Raw genomic sequence first — 11,438 nt, 5'->3', positions numbered from 1 at the left:
CTTCTCCATCAAAACTAGTTTCCAAGTAAAGTATTCCCAAAACTCCATAATCGACCACCTCATCGACACAGCCAGGACATGCATCCCTGCTCTCTGGTGTCTAAAGGTTTCCCCAAATTTGGCACAACAGTTTAGCAAAATATAGGATATCCATTTTATGGAGGATCTTATTTCTACCATCAAGGATATGGAGGAAACTTTTCATCAAGGCTGGTATTATTGGCATGAGTTTACATTCTTAGAGAAAAATACTGTAGTATTGCTCTTCATCCTTCGCACTGGATGACTTTGTCCTGGCATTGTTCAAGCCATAAAAAAATGTACTTTGGCAACCCTGACAATGACACAATTTATGAATGTGCTTGTTCTAAAACAGACAATCAAAATGAAAGAATAAAGATGGCAATACTTGAGCTAGTGCAGAAGTATCACCCTCCTAGATAGGCTGCTAGATAGGCTACAAAAATGTAGTTCATTTTGGCTCCCCTGTAACCGGTGGACCGGTTTGCAATTGCTTTGGACTGTTCTGGGCTTCACTGGCTCCAGGTTCCACTGCTCCCCCCTTCCCTCTGTAGGATTTTAGAATGTAGTGGCTTGGAAGAGGCAAATCCACAGCAAGGTTTATGTGTTCTCATACAATCCTTTGGAAAGGATGCCTAGTAGGTGGCTGAGGAGTGCATAAATATTATGGGGCCTGAGACAGCCCTGTTCTTGTCCAGGAGGAGATGTTTTCAGCCTGAAGGACATCTGGACAGTCCAGCTGTGGTTCTACATGTGCCCATCAAAGTCCCAGCTATGCTATAGCTGGGGGGCCTGTCCTGCTGAATCTGGCTGCAACTGATTAAGGGATCTGGTCAAGAGAGTTCACGGAAGAGGTGTCTAGCTGATATTGGAAGGAGGCATCCAAGTATCCAGGGACATTGTGTGTACAAAACTTAGTGTAGGATCCTAGTGACTATGTGCCACTGCTAACCCTTGTGCATCAGTACTAGAGTGTGCTTAAATGGGGGCATTTCCTATGGTGTCTCAGTGTTGCCTATTATTTTAGTTTTTGCCAGAGGGACTATATTGAGAAGCTTTGGCAAAGTGAAGAGTGTCCTCGTGTTACTACATTGTGGTACTGGAGTATCCCACAGCTCCCTGCACCCTATCTAAGTTCAGCTTTCAGTAAAGCATCTAAAAGATACCCCTAGACTGTTTACTGAGCCAGAAACAGAGATTGTTGTTGTATGCCTGGCTGCCACTACACCAGCTTGGGAAGAGAACCTGTAGGCCCTTTCGGGGGTTAGCGCTGCACCTTCAAAAACAAATCAGCAAAACCAAGTCTCGGATTAGGTTGCTGCTCCTTACCAGGCCAATTACTGGCCACAATACGTCCTCCAGGCAGATACCCCCTGAAATTATATATCCAGGGGACAACGAGAAGGTTCAGAGAAAAAATATGCCACAATGCATGATGTCATCTGTTCTAAAATCCTTTTTTCGACAACAGTAAAAATGGACTTTTCAAGGTGATGATCAAAAGCCAATAAGATCTTTTTTTTTTTTGTTTTACAGGAGTTCCGCTTTAAGTCAAAGTTTAAGTTTCACATTTTAATGAAGTTCAACCAATTAAATTAAACATCCCCCCAGTATGAAATGGCCTGACGATTATTGTATAAACCATTTTGACTTGAAGGAAACTTTGGCACTTTTCAGATGATTAGACCGCTGATGGAATAAAACTAAGTGACCTGTATTTTATGTTAATTAAAATTTCTCAATACTCATGTTGACTGTTTGCTATCACTTAATGATCTGAGACGGCTCACTCCATAATGAGATTGGATATTTAAAGAAAATTAATATTTATTAAAATAAAAAAAATGAAAGCGAGAATATTATGGATGGTAATGTAATTAACAGAATTGCAAACGGAAGGAAAAATATTGCAGGAACACAGGTCAAGGGAGAATGGTATAGCAAAATCCAAAGTGTTAAATTATTTCAATTCACAAAGATAAATATTAATTATGAAATTATTGTAAAGGCAAAATAAATATTTTATTGTAATTGCTAAATAAACTGTTAGCATTACTTTGTTCTTTGAAAATAATCTAAATATGACATCATTTTATTAATCAATCAATCAATCTATCTATCTATCTATCTACAGTGGGGATCGAAAGTTTGGGCACCCCAGCTAAAAACTAGTATTAATGTGCATAAAGAAGCCAAGGAAAGATGGAAAAATCTCCAAAAGGCATCAAATTACAGATTAGACATTCTTAGAATATGTCAACAAAAGTTAGATTTTATTTCCATCATTTACACTTTCAAAATAACAGAAAACAAAAAAATGGCGTCTGCAAAAATTTGGGCACCCTGCAGAATTTATAGCATGCACTGCCCCCTTTGCCAAGCTGAGACCTGCCAGTGTCATGGATTGTTCTCAATCATCGTCTGGGAAGACCAGGTGATGTCAATCTCAAAGGTTTTAAATGCCCAGACTCATCTGACCTTGCCCCAACAATCAGCACCATGGGTTCTTCTAAGCAGTTGTCTAGAAAACTGGAACTGAAAATAGTTGACGCTCACAAAGCTGGAGCAGGCTATAAGAAGATAGCAAAGCGTTTTCAGATGTCAATATCCTCTCTTCGGAATGTAATTAAGAAATGGCAGTCATCAGGAACAGTGGAAGTTAAAGCAAGATCTGGAAGACCAAGAAAAATATCAGACAGAACAGCTCGCAAGATTGTGAGAAAAACAATTCAAAACCCACGTTTGACTGCACGATCCCTCCAGAAAGATCTGGCAGACACTGGAGTTGTGGTACACTATTCCACTATAAAGAGATGCTTGTACAAATATGGTCTTCATGGAAGAGTCATCAGAAGAAAACCTCTTCTACGTCCTCACCACAAAAATCATCGTTTGAACTTTGAAAATGAACATATAGACAAGCCTGATGCATTTTGGAAACAAGTTCTGTGGACCGATGAGGTTAAAATTGAACTTTTTGGCCGGAATGAGCAAAGGTACGTTTGGAGAAGAAGGGGCACAGAATTGAATGAAAATAACCTCTGTCCAACTGTTAAGCATGGGGTTGGATCAATCATGCTTTGGGGTTGTGTTGCAGCCAGTGGCACAGGGAACATCTCATGAGTAGAAGGAAAAATGGATTCAATAAAATTTCAGCAAATTTTGGATGGTAACTTGATGCCATCTGTGAAAAAGCTGAAGTTAAAGAGAGGATGGCTTCTACAAATGGATAATGATCCTAAACACACCTCGAAATCCACGGGGGATTACATCAAGAGGCGTAAACTGAAGGTTTTGCCATGGCCTTCACAATCTCCTGACCTCAACATAATTGAAAATCTATGGATAGACCTTAAAAGAGCAGTGCGTGACAGACAGCCCAGAAATCTCAAAGAACTGGAAGACTTTTGTAAGGAAGAATGGGCAAAGATACCTCAAACAAGAACTGAAAGACTCTTGGCTGGCTACAAAAAGCGTTTACAAGCTGTGATACTTGGCAAAGGGGGCAGTACAAGATATTAACTCTGCAGGGTGCCCAAACTTTTGCAGACGCCATTTTTTTGTTTTCTGTTATTTTGAAAGTGTAAATGATGGAAATAAAATCTAACTTTTGTTGACATATTCTAAGAATGTCTAATCTGTAATTTGATGCCTTTTGGAGATTTTTCCATCTTTCCTTGGATTCTTTATGCACATTATTACAAATTTTTAGCTGGGGTGCCCAAACTTTCGATCCCCACTCTATCTATCTATCTATCTATCTATTTATTCTTTGAAAAAAATCTATTTATACAGTATATAGCAATATTTTATTCCTTGGCAAACAATAAATAAATAAAGTAAAATAAAATTTAAAACTTATTTAATCTAACTATAAAGTACTGTATATAACAAAATTTTATTCCATAAAAAAAAAGATCTATCTATCTATCTATCTATCTATCTATCTCCTATCTATCTATCTATCTATCTATCTATCTATCTATCTATCTATCTATCTATCTATCTATCTATCTATCATTATTTTATTCCTTGAAAACAAAAATCTATTTTATTTGAAAAATATATATTTATCTAATTATAGCATTATTTTATTCCTTGAGGTAATTAAAAAAATGTCTATCTATCTATCTATCTATCTATCTATCTAGTCTTTGAAAAAATCTATTTATACAGTATATAGCAATATTTTATTCCTTGGAAAACAATAAATAAATAGAAAAAATGTTGATAAAAAATTGTGCACTGCACAAATGATTTAAACACTATTGAGATATTAGAAGAGAACAAAAAATTGGAGCTGCTGCAAACACGTATAGTGTGCTCTCATCACATTAAACAATAAACACAAATACAGTGCGTAGTGTGCGCTGCTCAAAAACATCAATTCTAGTGAACACTAAAGCATAGCATAAACATAAATAAGTGCAAAAAAACATTAAAAAAATGACTCAACAATAAGGGTAGAAATAATAGTCCCAAGAAAAACTCTTCAGAAATATTGGTGGGAAGCGTATTCTTATTGGTGAGTAAGCCCGCTATACCGGTGCTGTAAATCTTTTAAATAGTGTGCATCACCAAGGTAATTGTGACTTATAGGTGGACCCTCACCTTCATATATTGACTTGTATGTAAAGACAGGTCAGGCAGGCATCTCCCCTCTTAATGGGGGTAAGGTATATCCTGTCCTTTAGAAATTATCCGCCTCTCATTATGGCCACTGTATCCTCAATACTATCCCTTTAATAGCATGGCTGGCTCTGTAGGTAGAACTCACAACCATATAAAGTGACGGCAGTGCAGCACGTTTCCTAAAATCCACAAGCAGTTTCTTAAAAATACACTCATATTTGGTAGTAGTAAAACTCGCAGTAAAACAACAGCTGCAAAGCTACAGTTGATGATGTGCAGCGTCTCCGACCGTACTAGCCGTGTTCCACCCCTGACGTCACCTCAAATAAATACATAGACTAAAAAAAAAAGACACTGAAAATTATTGAATCTATCTATACAGTACTGTATATTACAGTATTTTATTCCTTGAAAAAAATCTATCTATCTATCTATCTATGTATCTATCTATCTATCTCCTATCTATCTCCTATCTATCCCTCATCTCTCCATCATTATCTATCTATCTATGTATCTATCTATGTATCTATCTATGTATCTATGTATCTATCTATCTATCTATCTATCTATCTATCTCCTATCTATCTATCTATCTATCTATCTATCTCCTATCTATGTATCTATCTATGTATCTATCTATGTATCTATCTATGTATCTATCTATCTACCTATCTAGCTATCTATCATTATTTTATTCCTTGAAAATAATCTATATTATTTGAAAAAAAAATATATATTTATCTAAATATGGCATTATTTTATACCTTGAAGTAATTTAAAAACTATCTATCTATCTATCTATCTATCTATCTATCTATCTATCTATCTATCTATCTCCTATCTATCTATCTATCTATCTATCTATCTATCTATCTATCTATCTATTCTTTGAAAAAAATCTCTTTATACAGTATATAGCAATATTTTTTTCCTTGGAGACTAGGAAAAACAAACAAAAATAATCTATCTATACAGTACTGCATATATCAATATTCTATTCCTTGAAAAAAATATCTCATTATTTCTTTCCTTGAAATAATATTTAAAAGATAACTATTCCTTGAAAAAAAAAGCTATCTATATTTAATCTATCTATACAATACTTTATAGAACAATATGTTATTCCATGAAAAAATATCTATTTTTGGAAATATCTATCTATCTATCTATCTATCTATCTATCTATCTATCTATCTATCTATCTATCTATCTATCGCTCCCTTTTTTAATTTAAAAATAATATTAATAATAATAATATTCCTTGTCTTTTTCTAAGCTAGCAGCATAACTTGACAAGACTCAGCAGATTCCTGGTTATATTCACATCCATTGGATTACACTCAGGATGTCCAACTGGTAACCTGAAGATACTGTCTGCACCTCCAGAAACCTGCAGGATAGGATCCTCACTCAGTCTGATTGGAGCAAATACTGCATTTCTCTTTCTAGGCCAGCATGGCATGCACAGTACACCCAAGCTTTTACCTCCCTCGCGCCTTTATACTGACAGCATAGCCCTTCCTTGAAGTTACCCGCTGCCAGCTATGATGGGATGTCACCTGACAACTCATGGGGCCCCCGGGCAATAAGGGATCATGGGGCCCCTGTGTCCTTGCCCAAACTCAAAAAAGCCTATTAAAAAGGTACCAGGGACATCTAATGGGGCCCCCTACTGACTCCGGGCACTCGGGCAGTGCCCGAGTTTCCAAATGGTCAGTTCGCCCATGGATGTCACCCATATACACACCAATAAAATGTATTTTGTCAACACTTTTGGCCAGCATTCACACTGTATAGTAATATATATTGTTTCAGTTTCAGTAGGTTTTTTTTTGTTTCTTTTCTTTACTTGTAGCGCTCACTTCGGTGGAACCAACCAATTTGGAGTGTCGTGAGGGTTCACGAGGGATCTGCTTTAGGTCTATGCCCTGGCAGTATAAAGACGCTAGCTTCCTTTCTTTTTTCCCCTTTATTTTTCTTTGCAGTAAAGTAAAGCTAGTCTGAGAGTTTTGGACTTTCTACTTTGACAAAGCAACTGCTTGTGACAGCTTCTCAAGATTTTAATGATAGTGAGTCTCTAGCATTAGGGTTTATCAAGCTATTAGACTGCTAATGAGCTGCTTGGCAGAGCAAGGGCTTTTGGGAACAACGTAATGTGTTTTATTATATTACCATTATTATTATTACATATTCAGCTTCTCTGTACAATGAAAAGGTAAACACGCTAATAATATACAGGGACAGCGTAATGAACATAAGCTATGCAAAAAGTAACTTCCTTAAAACAAGAATTTACAAGCTACCGCGGTGAGGAGATAAAAGGTGGAAGAGCTTAAAGCCCTAGCATGAGATTTTTTTTTAAGACTCCCTAAGGGTTAAAAAAACAATTAAAAGTAAAACTGTTCTAGCTGAAGGTACGCTCCTTCTCCACAAGAAGTTTCCCAAAAAAGAATGAAGCTCGGTGTCACTCAATGAGAATACTGAGGAAAGACTGTGAGTGCAAAGCATCATGGCCCTGATCACAATGCATTGCACATAAAAGGTGCTGATTTAAGGCATGAATACGCTATATCATCTGGGACCACCCACTGCTGGAATTAGACTGAAGAGAAGAGGATGAAGCTCATCATATGGGATACAAATGGAGAAACAGAAAAAGGGCGCACCGACCTAGTGCATTATCATTTAAAATAATTTATTAAAGAAACAAAAATAGGTATCATACTCACAATGGACATAATAACACAGGCATGTCAAACTGAACAAGATGTATGATCCAAACAACATCTGAGTCCATACGATGGAACCCTGGATGACCAACTTACTAACGCGTTTCGAGGACACAACCTCATGGGCTCTGAGGAAGAGGTTGTGTCCTCGAAATGCGTTAGACAGTTGGTCATCCAGGGTTCCATCGTATGGACTCAGATGTTGTTTGGATCATACATCTTGTTCAGTTTGACATGCCTGTGTTATTATGTCCATTGTGAGTATGATACCTATTTTTGTTTCTTTAATAAATTATTTTAAATGATAATGCACTAGGTCGGTGCGCCCTTTTTCTTTTTCTCCATTTGTATCCAGTGTATTCAGACCACCCCGGTCTGTTGAGGGCAGCAAACAGTGCATATTCCAGAAAATTCCAGAACATTCCTATTGGGTCTGCTGAGTCCTTTCCTAGCGCAGGAGTAAAGTGTTTGTTGTGTTGAAGCTCATCATATGACTGGCCAGAAGAAGTCAGGAAAGGTCACCAATACATACTGCTGGTTGGTATCCGACTTGAAGCCCTTTATTATACTCACTGTGTCAACATGATGAGGATATAGAATCAGCTTTGGACATTGAGATATTTTATGGTGGGTTGTTCATCTCTTTTCAATGAACCTTTTGGCAAATGTGCGGCCTCCCGGAGTCTGGGCCTTGAGGCTGAGCGGCCGCACATTTGCGTGCAATTAAGAAAAACATATGTGCTGAGAGTGCTCCCAGCACACGTCCGGTATTCACGGAAAGGTCCCGATCTCCTCTTCTGATCGGGACCTTTCCTGATCATGTGACCGCCGTGACGGCAAATCACGGTGGTCACATGACCCTAAAACCCCGCCCTGCCTCCCGGTTTCTAAAACTCTTAAAGGGTCGAGAGGCGCCAGCGCCAAGGGGTTAACATTATACGTTGTTGAACACAGTACGTGTGTTTATGGCTTACATTTATAGTCATTCATTCCAGTTTTTCGTGGTGTGGCCGTGGTGACTTATTCCTTCTTTCCCCTCCCCCTTTTTTTGGGGGTGTCTTTCACGAATTTCCATCAAATACAACTTTGAGGTGGTGTGTGCTGCCTTGGAGGTCTGTACACTTTATGGTGGGTCCCCTGTTTTCCAAACGAATATGACACCTTGGTGTGATATATAGCATGTTTTCAATTACTCATATAGTCATCTATTGCAGTGATCTGGGATGTCCTTGTGATTCGAGGCCTTTATGAGTGGAAGAGTTTCCAGAAGGTGGAAGAGTTTCCAGTCTATGTCACCTCTGGGAAGCCTATTTTAACCCTTGCAAGGCTGGAGCACAAAGCCTTGTGAATTGCATGTGCTCGCAGGACAGCTGTGGTGTGGTTCTATTCATTTGAATGGGTTGTGTTTGACAGCGGTACTGCCCACCGAAAGTGACCTGTGACATCATTTTTGCAATGGCCAAAAGCAAAGCATCATGTCCCTAGCATGTATACTATTCCCTCCAGCCACCATATTGAGTTATGGGGACAATGGGGGGGGGTCAATAAAAATGTGGATCAATCACCTGTTTTTACGGCCCTTACCACCAATCCCCAACTCCCCCCTCTTCCTGGTAGGCACTGCAAGAGTAATCAAGGCCTAACCCCTGGCTCACATCCATGCGGCCGTGCGGGCCGCATTTTGCGCGGGCACGAGAGACCATGCATTTGAATGGACTCCCGCGCCCATGACACGCAGAGAAGAATTCCCTGCACTACTTTGGAAAATGCAGCCCGCACGGGAACCTCGGTACCCAGTACCATTGCGTTTTCCAGTGCGGGCGGCGTGCCATTAGAAGTAATGGCACCCACCCGCAGGTCCGCATTTATCTGTGCGGGTGGTGTGGCTGCACGGATTTTCATGTGGAACCCGCAGCGGCGGCACCCGCACAGGTGTGAACCTAGGGTAAAGGAGGATACAAAAGAGGAAGGAGCTTAAAATCTTTCAAAACCTTTCACAAAGGGCAGACTCAGTTTTGCTCAGTGGGGGATCTGTCGGGGGATCAGTTTATACAGCGTGGCATTGGTCGAAGCCTGCTCTGCTCTATGGGTGGTTAGGTGACCTGCTATCCGTTTACACCTCTGATCAGATCCACCTAGATGTAGGGGGATAGATCTCTTTTTAACGGACTGAATCAGATTGGAGGTAGGTGGGGGAATACGGACACAGGTCTGTTTACACTCACCGGTCCATAGAGGTGAATGGACCATCTGATTAGTTCTCCCTGACAGGCGGACCTGATCAGACCCATCAGGACCCATTGGGCCTTAAAGTATAAGGATGGGATAGGGTGAATGGAAGAGCAGAACTGAGCACCAGTCACCTTTGCAATAAAAACATGGATAAGACACAGTAAGGATACTCACTGATATGCTAATTTTTAATTGGCCTGAATATTTGCATGCAGATCTGTCTGATATGCAGAATGTCAGAATATCACAAATTCATCATCCACGCAGTCATGCTTCATAAATTGCATTATTTTATGCAGATTTCATACAGTTCATTTTAAATTACATACCAATATAACGCCGTTCAAACACGTTGCTCAATTAGAGGGAAAAGGCTAATTAGGTGTTATTAACAACGCTTGTCTCCAGCAGTGGACGCACACCCTAGACCCAGCACTGTCACTATTCATGCAGAAGGAGAGGATGTGTCAGCCAAGGTTAGAGGGGGTATCAGTGCAACTGTAAATGGATTATCGCTTCTCGGCCTTTTGGCTAAGATCAAGTGTAGTATCTGTTCTTATCAGTGTCCAGTGGGGGTGCTCCACGGCCATTCTAGCTTTGTGGGGATGGCTGGTTGTATAGTACCCCTGCTGGAATGATGGGGGTCTGGACGGCTAGTACCGGGGGAACAGAAAGCGTGGCGCCCACGTGTAGTAGCTGGGGCCTGGGAGTAATTCTCCCGAGTAGACCGGAAGGACCCAGTTCCTCCTGATTTGGACGGATCTACGTTGTCTGGCCAGGGGCCAGGAAGGCAGAAAGTCAGCAAACCAGTGCCCCCTGAGTGGTCGCCTCAGGGGTGCCCTTAGTAACACCTGGGTGTGGGACCCCACAGTGTAAAAATGGCACAAGGTCACTGTGTTTACAACTTTTCCTGCACAGCGCTCTTAGGACCAGGCCTTTTGGCTAGGACCAGGGCAATTTTTGCTACAGGCCTCAGGGCCTGGTCTGTGCACTATTTGGCACGACCACTTTTTTATTTTTTATTTATTTAATTTATTTCACCTCCCACGTTTGTCACTTTTTTCTGCTTTTGTGTGTGTTTTTCACAGGATGGAGGGTGTGGGTCCTCGGGCCTTCCCTGAAGTCTAGGGGGAGGATGTGTGGCCTTTTGGTTCCTTCCTCCCCTGATCCCTAGGGGGTTTTCTCTCCGGGAGAGCCCCCTGACCAAGTACTGGATGTCCGGCTTCGGCTGGGCATAAGGAACGGTGGTCCACCAGGCCTTTTGGCCAGGAGGACCAAATGGGAACCTTGTCCCTGTCAGGAGCTTCGTGCCCCGGGGGATCAGGGTAGTGGTCCAGCCCCTTTAGGGGTAGGACAAAAGCACACCCCTAAGTGCACTTTTTCGTGTGGTGTTCGCACTTTCACTTTTTTTGTGATCACTTACGGGTTTTTCATTGTAGTTTGCACGTTTGCGGACGTATAAAAAAAAAAAATGGATTATCGCTTCTCGGCCTTTTGGCTAAGATCAAGTGTAGTATCTGTTCTTATCAGTGTCCAGTGGGGGTGCTCCACGGCCATTCTAGCTTTGCGGGGATGGCTGGTTGTATAGTACCCCTGCTTGAATGATGGGGGTCTGGGGGAACAGAAAGCGTGGTGCCCACGTGTAGTAGCTGGGGCCTGGGAGTAATTCTCCTGAGGAGACCGGAAGGACCCAGTTCTTCCTGATTTGGACGGATCTACCTTGTCTGGCCAGGGGCCAGGAAGGCAGAAAGTCCGCAAACCAGTGCCCCCTGAGTGGTCACCTCAGGGGTGCCCTTAGTAACACCTGGGTGTGGGATCCCACAG

The 11,438-nt window shown here is 41.0% G+C and overlaps 2 pseudogenes; both read left to right on the top strand.

The window, feature by feature from the left end:
- Positions 1 to 10,125: 10,125 nt before the first annotated feature.
- LOC149437722 (U2 spliceosomal RNA) lies at positions 10,126 to 10,243 on the top strand (annotated as a pseudogene).
- An 849-nt stretch (positions 10,244 to 11,092) lies between these two features.
- LOC149437721 (U2 spliceosomal RNA) lies at positions 11,093 to 11,210 on the top strand (annotated as a pseudogene).
- Positions 11,211 to 11,438: the final 228 nt, after the last annotated feature.

This window comes from Staurois parvus, unplaced genomic scaffold, assembly GCF_062004578.1.
Source record: "Staurois parvus isolate SC_StPar_1 unplaced genomic scaffold, SC_StPar_1.0 ptg001263l, whole genome shotgun sequence".
Classification (NCBI taxonomy): Eukaryota; Metazoa; Chordata; class Amphibia; order Anura; family Ranidae; genus Staurois; species Staurois parvus.
Note: the sequence above shows the minus strand (reverse complement) of the source record. Positions and strands in the feature narration are given on the sequence as shown.